The sequence below is a fragment of the Macaca mulatta genome, chromosome 19 (assembly GCF_049350105.2).
Source record: "Macaca mulatta isolate MMU2019108-1 chromosome 19, T2T-MMU8v2.0, whole genome shotgun sequence".
Lineage (NCBI taxonomy): Eukaryota > Metazoa > Chordata > Mammalia > Primates > Cercopithecidae > Macaca > Macaca mulatta.
Genome location: NC_133424.1, coordinates 48,238,517 through 48,254,691, shown reverse-complemented (window position 1 = coordinate 48,254,691; position 16,175 = coordinate 48,238,517). Strand labels below are relative to the sequence as shown.

General features: G+C 40.0%; 2 protein-coding genes across 6 annotated transcripts in view; both read right to left on the bottom strand.

Annotated features, from left to right (window-relative positions):
- The window catches only part of ZNF420 (zinc finger protein 420), a 44,355-nt gene extending 28,272 nt beyond the window's left edge, over nt 1-16,083 (bottom strand). For 4 of the 5 annotated variants that reach the window (XM_015123600.3, XM_077982477.1, XM_001104516.5 and 1 more), the window contains exons 1-2: nt 15,940-16,083; nt 14,112-14,155 (exon numbers count right to left, since the gene is read on the bottom strand). The gene's annotated coding sequence lies outside the window, so the exon portion shown is untranslated. The remainder of the gene's footprint in view (nt 1-14,111; nt 14,156-15,939) is intronic. The other variant, XM_077982474.1, reaches the window with a different exon arrangement.
- Nucleotides 1-16,175, bottom strand: part of ZNF875 (zinc finger protein 875) — a 406,705-nt gene that overhangs the window by 182,010 nt on the left and 208,520 nt on the right. The gene's annotated exons all lie outside the window — the stretch shown is intronic.

Below are 16,175 nucleotides of genomic sequence, written 5' to 3'. Positions count from 1 at the left end.
CTGGGTGACAGAGCAATACCCTGTCTCCAAAAATATGTTTTAAAAAAGAAAAGAAAAGAAAAAAGAAATAAAGAAAAAAATTAAAACTACCGAGTACTAAGAGTGGAAAAAAAGTGTCTTCAAGGTTTCCCCTCTCCTCTAGATTAGGATGTCCTCTTGGCAGAGGCACCTGATAAAGAGGCCTCCTAATGGAGATGCCTGGGTTAGGAATGTAAACATGCATAACAACATAGCTGGTCCAGGAGGCCTGAGTCCTGAACTGCAACTCTCTTTAGAGACTGTAATGCACTAGATGTGCACCAAGTCTGCTGCGGGGAGGCCAGCTTTCCCCTGTGTAACCTGCCAGGAATGACTTGGTGGAGCCTGAGGGCCCACACATAGGATTTTGGCAAGAGTCAGACTCTTCATTAACAACTGCGTATGGAAAGGTCATCAAAATAAACCAGATGCTGGGTCATAAAACGAGTATCAGTAAATATTTTAAAAACTGAATTATACAGAGAATATACTGTTGTCAGTGTCCACACATTATTAAATTACAAACTGGTAACAAGAATCTCCAAATATTTGGAAATTAAACATACTTCTAAATAACCCATGCAAAAAGACATTGGAAATATGCTGAACTGAGTGACAATAGAAACACATGTATCAGATTCTGTGAGCTGCAACAAAAGCAGTATTTAGAGGACAATTTATAGTATTAAATGCTTATGTTAGAAAAATGATTTAGGCTCCCACTTTGGGAAGCTGGAAGAAGAGGAGCAAATGAAGACCAAAGTAAGAAGAAAAGAAATAATAAAAATAAGCACAAAATCCACAATATAAAGTAGATTACAATACAGAATATCAACAAACTCAAAAATTGATTCTTTCAAAAGATTCATACAGTTTATAAACCCCTACCAAGTTTTCAAAAAAATATATTACCAAAGTACAGACTGGACCACAGATTTTTTAAGGCTTTAATTAAAAAGATAATACAATTCTATGCCAATAATTTTGGCAGTTTCAATGAGAAACACAAATTCCTTAAAACAAAAATTGCCAAAATTCACACAAGAAAAAACTGAAGTAAAAATCATCCCATGGATATTAAAGAAACTGAATGTGTAGAAACAAACAAACTGCCACAGAGAAGGCCCAGATGGCTTTACTGGTAAATTCTACCAACATTTAAGGCAGATATTCTTTCACAAATGTTTTCAGAAAACAGAAAACGGAGATAGCACTCTGTTCTACATCTTGAGGCCAAATAACCATAATACTAAAACCTCACAAAGATATTACATGAAAAAAAATTACAGTTCAATAGCCTCTAGGAAGACAGACATACAACAAAGTTATAAAGTATTACCAATCAAATCTATTTGACTTTGGAACCACAAGTATGTTTTCTATAACTATAATCACAAAATTAAATCAAAATGAAAAAAAAATCTCTAAGAACCAAAAGCAAAATGAAACAAACTTATCTGTGCATACAAAGCTGGAAGGTTAAACATATAAAGGAAGTGATTATTTTCAGGAACTTTAAAATATAGTCATTTGACATTAGACCCAATATAACCTACAAACAAAATAACTATAAACTGTTTTTCAAAGTTGTCTTAAGAGTTTGTTATGTTATAACTTTATGAAGTTATGTCTTAGAGTTTTTCAGTAGTTATACTGTTATTAATATTGGCATTGTTAGTCTAAAACTAATATATATATATAACCTGAAATGATTAACACACACATATATCAATGAGAATCTTAGTATCATTAATCATTACGAATTAAGATTTTTCTCAGATTATAAAAGAAACACAAATATAAAATCAAAGATAGTGAGAAAAACTATAACCTTTTAATTCAATTGGAAATATCAGTATACACTCAGAATTTTTTTTCTCCTTCTAAAAAATTTGTATTTCACCAGCTCTGTTAAGGCTATAAGCAATGACAACTAGGAGCAATGAGAGTTCCTACTATCCTGGTTTTGACTTCTTAAAAGCACTTCTTATAAAAGGAACCAGGGCCCCATAAATAAGTGGCTGATTTTATGTTTGGGACAGGAAATTGTACAAAATAAGCCTAGAATACTCTGTCAGAACAGAAAGTCTGGAATCTGCCAAAGACTACTAGGGTCATGTCAAAAAGAATAAAAAGGAATCCAAAAGTAGACAAATCGGAGAGGGTAAACCTTCCACTTGCCATACATGGAACAATGTGAGCGTTAATAAGAACAGTTATTGTTACAGACCAAAACATAACAGATATGTTTTAATCCACAAGTTAATAATAATAGTTTAAAGGAAAAACATGGAATAAGCTTTGAGAGATGCTGAAAAATAAAAAGAGAAAAACCAATCTTTTATTCTAGTTTTGTTTTTTTTTTCTTTTTGCATAAACTATTCTTCAGGTAACCAAGAATACCTGACACTGATAAAGGATGGCTCCCTTTATAGATATATTCCAGCTCATAAATGCAGAAGAATTAGAATATCATTTTGTAACCCCTGATAAAATAACATATTCACATAAAGATATCAATAGCTGGTTGTTAACATCACATAAAGGAAAACAACCAAATACTATGCACCACTGCACCACTTCAGAGAAGGCACATCACTATGTATGATGGATTAGTGTTAAAAAAAAAAAAAAAAAAAAAAAAGCAAAAACGGGGCCAGGTGCGGTGGTTCACACCTATAATCCCAGCACTTTGGGAGGCCAAGGCTGGCAGATCATGAGGTCAGGAGATTGAGACCATCCTGGCCAACATGGTGAAACCCTGCCTCTACTAAAATACAAAAAATTAGCTGGGCATGGTGGGGCGTGCCTGTACTCCCAGCTACTCGGGAGGCTGAGGTAGGGGAATTGCTTGAACCCAGGAGGCGGAGGTTGCAGTGAGCCAAGATCACGCCACTGCACTCCAGCCTGGCGAGAGAGCAAGACTCTGTCTCAAGAAAAACAAACAAACAAACAAACAAACCAAGCACAAACAAACAAAACTCTTAAACTTGATCAAGCCTTTAAAATTAAATACCGGTTTACAAGAAATACAGGGTCAGAGGAACATGTTAAATGACACCACAGACCAGCAATCAACAAAATCCAGAATATGGGTAACTCTACAGGAAATTTCTGTTTCTGGCACAAACAAACTGTAAGAAAGAAAAAGTGAAAGAACCCAGAGATTAGAAGAATATTTAAGAAACATATGTCATTATTACAACAAATAGACATTGCCTCGGTCTCCCAAAGTGCTGGGATTACAGGCATGAGCCACCACGCCTGGCTTTTTTCTTTTTAGCAGTAATGATACTATGTTTTTTTTTTTTTTAATTTAAAAGTTCTTACCTTTTACAGATATATATTAATATATTTAAGGATGAAATTATACATCTGAAATCCACTTTCAAGATAACCTAGGTGGCGCCCAAGATGGCCGAATAGGAACAGCTCCAGCCTCCAACTCCCAGCGTGAGCGACACAGAAGACGGGTGATTTCTGCATTTTCAACTGAGGTACTGGGTTCATCTCACTAGGGCATGTCAGACAGTTGATGCTGGTCCACTGGTGCAGCCTGACCAGTGAGAGCTGAAGCAGGGTGAGGCATTGCCTCACCTGGGAAGCGCAAGGGGGAAGGGAATTCCTTTTCCTAGCCAAGGGAAATTGAGACACACAACACCTGGAAAATCGGGTAACTCCCACCCTAATACTGCGCTTTACCAAGGGTCTTAGCAAACGGCACACCAGGAGATTATATCCCACACCTGGCCCGGAGGGTCCCACCCCCATGGAGCCTTCGTCATTGCTAGCACAGCAGTCGGAGATCTAACTGCAAGGCAGCAGCGAGGCTGGGCGTGGGGGGAGGGGCGCACGCCATTGCTGAAGCTTAAGTAGATAAACAAAGCTGCCAAGAAGCTTGAATTGGGTGGAGCCCACTGCAGCTCAAGGAGGCCTGCCTGCCTCTGTAGACTCCACCTCTGGGGACAGAGCATAGCTAAACAAAAAGTAGCAGAAACCTTTGCAGATGAAAAAGTCCCTGTCTGACAGCTTTGAAGAGAGCAGTGGATCTCCCAGCACAGAGGTTGAGATCTGAGAATGGACAGACTGCCTGCTCAAGTGGGGCCCTGACCCCTGAGTAGCCTAACTGGGAGACATCCCCCACTAGGTGCAGACTGACACATCACACCTCACATGGCTGGGTACACCCTGAGATGAAGCTTCCAGAGCAGGAATCAGACAGCAACAGTCGCTGTTCAGCAATATTCTATCTTCTGCAGTCTCTGCTGCTGATACCCAGGCAAACAGCGTCTGGAATGTACCTCAAGCAAACTCCAACAGACCTGCAGCTAAGGGCCCTGACTGTTAGAAAGAAAACTAACAAACACAAAGGACACCCACACCAAAACCCCATCAGTACGTCATCATCATCAAAGACCAAAGGCAGATAAAACCACAAAGATGGGGAAAAAGCAGTGCAGAAAAGCTGGAAATTCAAAAAGTCAGAGTGCATCTCCCCCTCCAAAGGAATGCAGCTTGTCACCAGCAACGGAACAAAGCTAGACAGAGAATGACTTTGACGAGTTGAGAGAAGAAGGCTTCAGGCGATCAAACTTCTCAGAGCTGAAGGAGGAACTACGTAACCAGCGCAAAGAAACTAAAAACCTTGAAAAAAGAATGGATGAATGTATAACTAGAATAATTAATGCAGAGAAGACCTTAAAGGAACTGAGATGAAAACCATGACATGAGAACTACGTGACAAATGCACAAGCTTCAGTAACCGACTCCATCAACTAGAAGAAATATTATCAGTGATTGAAGATCAAATGAATGATATGAAGCGAGAAGAGAAATGTAGAGAAAAGAGAGTAAAAAGAAATGAGCAAAGCCTCCAAGAAATATGGGATTATGTGAAAAGATCAAATCTACGTCTGATTGGTGTGCCTGAAAGTGACAGGGAAAATGGAACCAAGTTGGAAAACACTCTGCAGGATATCATCCAGGAGAACTTCCCCAACCTAGTAAGGCAGGCCAACATTCAAATTCAGGAAATACAGAGAACACCACAAAGATACTCCTCAGGAAGAGCAACTCCAAGACACATAATTGTCAGATTCACCAAAGTTGAAATGAAGGAAAAAATGTTAAGGGCAGCCAGAGAGAAAGGTTGGGTTACCCACAAAGGGAAGCCATCAGACTAACAGCAGATTTCTTGGCAGAAACTCTCCAAGCCAGAAGAGAGTCGGGGCCAATATTCAACATTCTTAAAGAAAAGCATTTTCAACCCAGAATTTCATATCCAGCCAAACTAAGTTTCATAAGTGAAGGAGAAATAAAATCCTTTACAGACAAGCAAACGCTTAGAGATTTTGTCACCACCAGGCCTGCCCTACAAGAGATCCTGAAGGAAACACTAAACATGGAAAGGAACAACAGGTACCAGCCATTGCAAAAACATGTCAAAATGTAAAGTCCATTGATGCTAGGAAGAAATTGCATCAACTAACGAGCAAAATAACCAGCTAATATCACAATGACAGGATCAAGTTCACACATAACAATATTAACCTTAAATGTAAATGGACTAAATGGTCCAATTAAAAGACACAGACTGGCAAATTGGATAAAGAGTCAAGACCCATCACTTTGCTGTATTCAGGAGACCCATCTCACATGCAGAGACATACATAGGCTCAAAATAAAGGGATGGAGGAAGATCTACCAAACAAATGGAAAACAAAAAAAAAAAGCAGGGGTTGCAATCCTAGTCTCTGATAAAACAGACTTTAAACCATCAAAGATCAAAAGAGACAAAGAAGGCCATTACGTAATGGTAAAGGGATCAATTCATCAGGAAGAGCTAACTATCCTAAATATATATGCACCCAATACAGGAGCACCCAGATTCATAAAGCAAGTCCTTAGAGACTTACAAAGAGACTTAGACTCCCATACAATAATAACGGGAGACTTTAACACCCCACTGTCAACATTAGACAGATCAACGAGACAGAAAGTTAACAAGGATATCCAGGAATTGAACTCAACTCTGCACCAAGCGGACCTAATACACATCTACAGAACTCTCTGCCCCAAATCAACAGAATATGCATTCTTCTCAGCACCACATCGCACTTATTCCAAAATTGACCACATAGTTGGAAGCAAAGCACTCCTCAGCAAATGCAAAAGAACAGAAATTATAACAAACTGTCTCTCAGACCACAGTGCAATCAAACTAGAACTCAGGACTAAGAAACTCAATCAAAACCGCTCAACTACATGGAAACTGAACAACCTGCTCCTGAATGACTACTGGATACATAACAAAATGAAGGCAGAAATAAAGATGTTCTTTGAAACCAGTGAGAACAAAGATACAACATCCCAGAATCTCTGGGACACATTTAAAGCAGTATGTAGAGGGAAATTTATAGCACTAAATGCCCACAAGAGAAAGCAGAAAGATCTAAAACTGACATCCTAACATCACAATTAAAAGAACTAGAGAAGCAAGAGCAAACACATTCAAAAGCTAGCAGAAGGCAAGAAATAACTAAGATCAGAGCAGAACTGAAGGAGATAGAGACACAAAAATCCCTCCAAAAAATCAATGAATCCAGGAGCTGGTTTTTTGAAAAGCTCAACAAAATTGATAGACCGCTAGCAAGACTAATAAAGAAGAAAAGAGAGAAGAATCAAATAGACGCAATAAAAAATGATAAAGGGGATATCACCACCAACCCCACAGAAATACAAACTACCATCAGAGAATACTATAAACACCTCTACACAAATAAACTAAAAAACCTAGAAGAAATCGATAATTTCCTGGACAGTTACACTCTCCCAAGACTAAACCAGGAAGAAGTTGAATCCCTGAATAGACCAATAGCAGGCTCGGAAATTGAGGCAATAATTAATAGCCTACCAACCAAAAAAAGTCCAGGACCAGATGGATTCACAGCTAGAATTCTATCAGAAGTACAAGGAGGAGCTGGTACCATTCCTTCTGAAGCTATTTCAATCAATAGGAAAAAGAGGGAATCCTCCCTAACTCATTTTATGAGGCCAACATCATCCTGATACCAAAGCCTGGCAGAGACACAACAAAAAAAGAGAATTTTAGACCAATATCCCTGATGAACATCGATGCAAAAATCCTCAATAAAATACTGGCAAACTGATTCCAGCAGCACATCAAAAAGCTTATCCACCATGATCAAGTGGGCTTCATCCCTGGGATGCAAGGCTGGTTCAACATATGCAAATCAATAAACATATCCAGCATATAAACAGAACCAAAGATAAAAACCACATGATTATCTTAATAGATGCAGAAAAGGCCTTTGACAAAATTCAACAGCCTTTCATGCTAAAAACTCTCAAAAATTCGGTATTGATGGAATGTATCTCAATAAGAGCTATTATGACAAACTCACAGCCAATATCATACTGAATGGGCAAAACCTGGAAGCATTCCCTCTGAAAACTGGCACAAGACAGGGATGCCCTCTCTCACCACTCCTATTCAACATAGTGTTGGAAGTTCTGGCTAGGGCAATCAGGCAAGAGAAAAAAATAAAGGGTATTCAGTTAGGAAAAGAAGAAGTCAAATTGTCCCTGTTTGCAGATGACATGATTGTATATTTGGAAAACCCCATCATCTCTGCCCAAAATCTCCTTAAGCTGTAAGCAACTTCAGCAAAGGCTCAGGATACAAAATCAATGTGCAAAAATCACAAGCATTCTTATACACCAGTAACAGACAAACAGAGAGCCAAATCATGAATGAACTCCCATTCACAATAGCTTCAAAGAGAATAAAATACCTAGGAATTCAACTTACAAGGGATGTAAGGGACCTCTTCAAGGAGAACTACAAACCACTGCTCAGTGAAATAAAAGAGGACACAAACAAATGGAAGAACATACCATGCTCATGGATAGGAAGAATCAATATTGTGAAAATGGCCATACTGCCCAAGGTAATTTATAGATTCAATGCCATCCCCATTAAGCTACCAATGACTTTCTTCACAGAATTGGAAAAAACTGCTTTAAAGTTCATATGGAACCAAAAAAGACCCCACATTGCCAAGACAATCCTAAGCAAAAACAAAGCTGGAGGCATCACGCTACCTGACTTCAAACTATACAAGGCTACAGTAACCAAAACAGCATGGTACTGGTACCAAAACAGAGATATAGACCAATGGAACAGAACAGAGAGAGCCCTCAGAAATAATACCACACATCTACAGCCATCTGATCTTTGACAAACCTGACAAGAACAAGAAATGGGGAAAGGATTCCCTATTTAATAAATGGTGCTGGGAAAATTGGCTAGCCATAAGTAGAAAGCTGAAACTGGATCCTTTCCTTACTCCTTATATGAAAATTAATTCAAGATGTATTAGAGACTTAAATGTTAGACCTAAAACCATAAAAACCCTAGAAGTAAACCTAGGTAATACCATTCAGGACATAGGCATGGGCAAGGACTTCATGTCGAAAACACCAAAAGCAATGGCAACGAAAGTGAAAATTGACAAATGGGATCTAATTAAACTAAAGAGCTTCTGCACAGCAAAAGGAACTCAAACAAATATACAAGAAAAAAACAAACAGCCCCATCAAAAAGTGGGCAAAGGATATGAACAGACACTTCTCAAAAGAAGACATTCATACAGCCAACAGACACATGAAAAAATGCTCATCATCACTCGCCATCAGAGAAATGCAAATCAAAACCACAATGAGATACCATCTCACACCAGTTAGAATGGCAATCATTAAAAAGTCAGGAAACAACAGGTGCTGGAGAGGATGTGGAGAAATAGGAACACTTTTACACTGTTGGTGGCACTGTAAATTAGTTCAACCATTGTGGAAAACAGTGTGGCAATTCCTCAAGGATCTAGAACTAGAAATACCATTTGACCCAGCCATCCCATTACTGGGTATATACCCAAAGGATTATAAATCATGCTGCTATAAATACACATGCACAAGTATGTTTATTGCAGCACTGTTCACAATAGCAAAGACTTGGAATCAACCCAAATGTTCATCAGTGACAGACTGGAATAAGAAAATGTGGCACATATACACCATGGAATACTATGCAGCCATAAAAAAGGATGAGTTTGTGCCGGGCGCGGTGGCTCAAGCCTGTAATCCCAGCACTTTGGGAGGCCGAGACGGGCGGATCATGAGGTCAGGAGACCAAGACCATCCTGGCTAACACGGTGAAACCCCCTCTCTACTAAAAAATACAAAAAACTAGCCGGGCGAGGTGGCGCGAGCCTGTAGTCCCAGCTACATGGGAGGCTGAGGCAGGAGAATGGCGTGAACCCGGGAGGCGGAGCTTGCAGTGAGCCGAGATCCCGCCACTGCACTCCAGCCCGGGCGACAGAGGAGACTCCGTCTCACAAAAAAAAAAAAAAAAGGATGAGTTTGTGTCCTTTGTAGGGACATGAATGCAGCTAGAAACCATCATTCGCAGCAAACTATCGCAAGAACAGAAAACCAAACACTGCATGTTCTCACTCATAGGTGGAAATTGAACAATGAGATCACTTGGACACAGGAAGGTGAACATCACACACCAGGGCCTATTGTGGGAAAGGCCACCGTGACCTATTCACCCTCCACTTCCTGTCTCAGAATCTAAACGTGGTCACCTTCGAGTAGAGAGGCCTGCCCACCCTCCGTGGGCAGTGCCACCTGCAGATGACACACGCTCTCCACCACCTAACGCAAACCATGAGAATTTGCAACAGGGGAGGAAAAAAGAATCAAAACTTCCAAGGCCCTGCTTTTTTTCTTAAAAGTACTTTAAAAAGGAAATTTGTTTGTATTTTTTATTTACATTTTATATTTTTGTACATATTTTGTTGAGGTCAGCCATTTTTAATGATCTCGGATGACCAAACCAGCCTTTGGAGCATTCTCTGTCCTACTTCTGTCTTTACTTGTGGTATGACCATGTTCATTATAATCTCAAAGGAGAAAAAAAAACCTTGTTAAAAAAACAAAAATGACAACAGAAAAACAATCTTATTCTGAGCATTCCAGTAACTTTTTTGTGTATGTACTTAGCTGTACTATAAGCAGTTGGTTTGTATGAGATGGTTAAAAAGGCCAAAGATAAAAGGTTTCTTTTTTTTCCTTTTTTGTCTATGAAGTTGCTGTTTATTTTTTTTGGCCTGTTTAATGTATGTGTGAAACAATATTGTCCAACAATAAACAGGAATTTTATTTTGCTGAGTTGTTCTAACAAATAAAATAAAATAAAATAAAATAAAATAAAATAACCTATGTTGTTTTTTAAAGGGGGGTGTGGGAGAGGTGGGAGAAGAAATAGGGGTATAGATGAAACATGTTTAGCCATAAATTGATATGTGTTGAAGTTGAGTGATGGGTAGGGTATATGGGATACATGACACTACACTTACTTCTGCATATGTTTTAACTTTTTCCATAATAAGTTAAAGAAAAAAGACTTGAAGAATGGACTCTATATATGAACGATTCATTCCAGAGGATGGTTTTTCCAGTCATTGTTATTTTCTCCTTTGTGTCTTTCTTTTTGTATTTTCTAAATCATGTTGGCATGATTTAGAAACTACTTTGATATCAGAAAACAAAGAAAGCAGCCTCCTGAAACTCTAAACAAGGACATGTAATAGTTTTAAAAACAAAAGATTCTCACTAAATTTGGAGAAAAAAAGAATATTTAACAGCACATGCTCTTAGACAATTTTTTAAAAGTTAGGTAATGGAGGAAAACATTAGAAAGGAGAAAAATGAAGAACTGTACCAACTTTATTATGACACAGAGTTGCAATTTATGCAGAACTTACAAAAATAAACTAAAAGTAGGCCACTTCTACAAACTTGCCCCAAATATAAACTTCCACAGATAGAAACAACATATAGTTATTAATTGCTACATTATGTAATGGTAAAATACTAGAAAAAAAAATGGCCATCCATTAGAGACAGGCTGAATAACTATTCTACCCACACAAGAGAACATACAGCTATAAAAATAAATGAGGAAGACCTTTATAGGCTCCTATAGAGTTATCTCCAGGATACAGTAATGTGTGAAAAAGAAAAAAGGTACAGAATGGAGTACATAGAATATTCCTTTTAATTAACAATAAAAATTGCATACATACACATATATATAAACACATATATCATTTAAAAGAAAAATAAAAGTAAAAACCAATGAGAAATACAGGTAGTTATCTATAGAGGGAAGAAGGAAGCAGGTAGAGGGGACAGAAATGGACACTAGACTTCCTCAAATTCATCTTATTCTGTTTTGATTTTGGATCTATGTTACGTAATTTTAAAACAAAATTAAATCATAGTGGGAGAAAAGCAATCCCTAAACATGAAAAGCAATATAAAACAAATGAGCCTAACTGCATTTCCAGTTGGCAGCTTAACCATATGAGAAGTATTATTTTAGGTGACTTTTAAACACAGTAATTTGATTATAGATCCCTAGTGGGCTATATCCTATCAAACTCCAACAGGACTTTATATTGTTTTTCTATATTCATATGGTTGGTAAAAATATTGGTATTGTTATTTTGAAGCTCTTTGTTTCAACCCAAGAGAAGGCAGAAAAGTGAGAACAGGAAATAAAGAACAGATGGGATAAATATAAAACAAATGGCAAAATGATAGATTTGAACCAAACCATATCAGTAATCACACTAAATATAAATGGACTAAATACTCCAATTAAAAGATGGAAATTGCTGGTTTGGTGTGATTGTTCATGCCTAAAATCCCAGAAATTTGGGAGGCCGAGGCAGGCAGATCACCTGAATTCAGGAGTTTGAGACCAGCCTGGCCAACATGGTAAAACCTTGTCTCTACGAAAAGTACAAAAACAGTAGCTGCGTGTGGTGATGCACACCTGTAATCCCAGCTACTTAAGAGGCTGAGGCAGGAGAACCACTTGAACACAGGAGGAGGAGGTTGCAGTGAGCCGAGATGGTGCCACTGCACTCCAGCCTGGGTGACAGAGTGAGACTCTGTCCCAAAAAAAAAAAAGATGGAGATTGCAAAGTTGAATAAAAACATAGACCCAAATACATGCTGCCTATAAGAAATACACTTGAAATATTAAAACACAAGCAGGTTAAAAAGGATAGAAAAAGATATACAATGCTAATATTAATGAAAAGAAAGCTGGAATGTCTACATTAAATTTCAAGCAAAGTAGATGTTTGGAGCAAAGAATATGAGGGATAAGGAAGACCATTTCCTAATGATAAAGGGGTCAATTCACCAGTAGGATGTAAAAATCTAAAACCTTTCTATACCTAATAATAGAGCATCAAAATACATGAAGCAGGCCAGGCATGGTGTCTCACACCTGTAATCCCTGCACTTTGGGAGGCCGAGGTGGGCAGATCACCTGAGGTCAGAAGTTCGAGACCAGCCTGGCCAATATGGTGAAACCCTATCTCTACCAAAAAAAAATACAAAACTTAGCTGGGCATGGTCGTGCCCGCCTGTAATCCCAGCTACTTGGGAGGCTGAGGTAGGAGAATCACTTGAACCTGGGAGGTGGAGGTTGCAGTGAGCCGAGATCATGCCACTGCACTCCAGCCTGGGTGACAAAGCAAGACTCTGTCTCAAAAAAACAAACAAAAAAATACATGAAGCAGAAACTGAAAGAAACTACAAGGAGAAAAATCCAACAAACAAAAAATCAGTAAAGATATGGAAGATTTAAAAAAATACTATCAACCTACCTGACCTAGTTGACATTTACAGAACATTCCACCCAACAACCACAGAATATAGTCTTTTCAAGTGCACATGAAACATTTACTAAGATGCATCAAATTCTGGGTCATAAAACAAATCTTAATAAATTTAAAAGGATTCAAATCATACAAAGCATATTCTGTGAACACAATGTAACGAAATTAGAAATCAGTAACAAAAGATCTCTAGAAGATCCTCAAAATACTTGAAAACACGACAAATCAAAATAACCTATAAGTCAAGAAATCAAAAGGGCAAATTAGAAAGGATTTTTTATTTTTTTGAGACAGAGTCTCGCTCTGTTGCCCAGGCTGGAGTGCAGTGGCTTGATCTCAGCTCACTGCAAGCTCTGCCTCCTGGGTTTACACCATTCTCCTGCCTCAGCCTCCCTAGTAGCTGGGACTACAGGCGCCCGCCACCTCACCCGGGTAGTTTTTTGTATTTTTTTAGTAGAGACGGGGTTTCACCGTGTTAGCCAGGATGGTCTCGATCTCCTGACCTCGTGATCCGCCCGTCTCGGCCTCCCAAAGTGCTGGGATTACAGGCTTGAGCCACCGCACCCGGCCCTAGAAAGGATTTTTGAACTGAAGGTAGAATAAATGAAACAAGATTGGAAAGTAATCGCTTTTTTTTTTTTTTTGAGACAGAGTCTCGCTCTGAGGTCCAGGCTGGAGTGCAGTGGTGCAATCTCAGCTCACTGCAAGCTCTGCCTCCCAGGTTCACGCGATTCTCCTGCCTCAGCCTCCGGAGTAGCTGGGACTGGAGGCGCCCACCACCACGCCCGGTTTTTTTTTTTTTTTTTTTTTTTGTATTTTTAGTAGAGACGGGGTTTCACCTTGTTAGCCAGGATGGTTTCGATCTCCTAACCTCATTCCATCCTCCTCGGCCTCCCAAAGTACTGGGATTACAGGCATGAGCCACCGCACCAGGCCATGGTCGTTTTTAAGCTAGGAATATTCATTATACTTTTATGTACATTTGAAACTTTCCATAAAAAGTTAAAAAACCAAAATGGTGCTGTATCAGAAATAACACAATAGAGCTCTTTCCCTTTTCAAATAACACAATGGAGCTATTTCCCTCTTCCCCTTTTTAAATCCATGAGTCTCGAATCCATTCTTCCTAAACTTAACCACTATTGAGATGTATCTATCCCAATTAATGGCACATTTTCTTTGCTCTCAATCTACCAAAAATTGCCTTGCCCCTCTATCATGTGAGAAGGCAGGAAATTTCAAAAAGAAAACAAAGATGTCTATGTCCTGTAATAACAAATGTATTTCAGGAAACAAAGAGGAAATACTCACCTTGGACATTGCTACTGAAACAGCCATTCTTTCTCCTCTGGGCTCTACTCTCAGAAAAAGAAAAATGGAATGAGATATTATGCCTTTCTTGGGGAATATGCTAAATTATAACATATCCTCTTCCTCCATCCTCAATCTCATTTAACATAAAGAAAAGTCAGGAGGACACTAGAACAGGTCCTTCTACCTTCTGTATCAGAAAGAAGGGCCAGGTCACAGCTGTCTTGGGCTTGAATTTATTTCTGGATTCAAAGCTGTACACTGGAGACAGCCCTGCAGTGGAGTGCTTCAGGTTCAGAACTGGGTTGCTGTCTCCTAAAGCACTCCCTCTGAAACTTTTCCCACGCCTGGAATCCCATTACATTTCCAGTGGTCTTTTTATTTATTTATATATATATTTTTGAGACTGAGTTTTGCTCTTGTTGTCCAGGCTGGAGTGCAGTGACATGATCTTGGCTCACTGCGACCTCCACCTCCCGGGTTTAAGCAATTCTCCTGCCTCAGCCTCCTAAGTAGCTGGGATTACGGGCATGCGCCACCACACCCGGCTAATTTTGTATTTTTAGTAGAGACAGGGTTTCACCATGTTGGTCAGGCTGGTCTCGAACTCCCGACCTCAGGTGATCCACCCGCCTCCGCCTCCCAAAGTGCTGGGATTACAGATGTGAGCCACCACGCCCAGCATCCAGTGGCTGTCTTGAAGGTATTATCAGCCCTAAAATTCTCATCCCAAGACCAGGTCTGTGGCTCGCAAATAACTCCTGTTCTTCACTCAGGTGTCCAAATGTCTGACTTCCTTATTTCTTGCCACTTCCTTGCATCCAATCCCCTTAAGGCTATAAGGCAAGAGGACGCAGGGAAGAAGTCGTGAACCCATAACTACATTTCCCAAGGTGAACCGAGGATGGATACAGAAATAAAGCAATACAAGCTATGTATGAAAGGGCAACCACTGTGGTCAAAACAAAAAGTCCTTAAGTCCTCAGAGCCACATGGGAGGAGCACAGCCACATGGGACTCATAATCCATAGGCCGACCTCAGCCCCAAATGAACCCCAGAAATACCAAAAAGAAATTTACTTCTGTACTGAACTAAACCCCCATAAGGTCACAGACTATACAAATGGCCACATAAAGTCACACATAATCACATTTCCACAGTTACACAGCTAGAGGCACAATCACCCAATTATGCTACATTGTTAGACCACCTCGTGTCAAACAAAATCCCTTTAAGTCAAGGCATATAATTACATCCAAGCACCTTGTCAGAGACACCGCCAAAAACAACCTTTCAAAGCTGCAATTTTAGTCTCTTTACACAGTCAGGAAAACAGCACACACAACCCCACAGTCACACACAATCAGTCACCCAACCAAGTACCAGATCAGGGAAACACGCGGTCACAAACACCGTGTCACAGCAACACTGTCACACACCTTAACTGGCAAATCCGTCACACGATATCAGGTTTATACACAAACTCAAAGTGACACAAGCACATCCAAACACTCTTGTCACAACTGTCACACACTTCATAGTCACAGGCAAACTCCAATTATACACGCGGCACACACACAATCACAGTCACGTAAGTATATCCCAGCCAGGTAAGCAGTCACAAACACCCTCAGAGTCACAAACAACTCACAGTCACACAAATGTTCATACACAAAACCACAGCCACACACGTCCAGTGTATGCACAGGCAGTCGCCAATACCAGGTAGGCTGTAGCCTGCACACAAAACCGGAGACACGGCCACACGAGTAACCCCAGCGACGCTTTCTCCGCGCATGTCCGCTCTGACACCCCGGACACTCCTACCTTGACAGAGATGCAGTTAGGGTCCAAGATCTGGCGCCCGGGTTCCAAGCCCGATTTCGGGTTCGCCAGCCCAGCAGGTGCGGAGCCAAGCTCCTCCACAGACGCGGCCCTCTCCCCACGCGAGGCCTCCAAATCTCGCAAACTAACGGAAATGAAGCCGCGCTCCGGACGCAGTGCCTCTGGGAAATGTAGTCCAGTGCTCTGGACACGGTGCCTCTGGGAAATGTAGTCCAGCG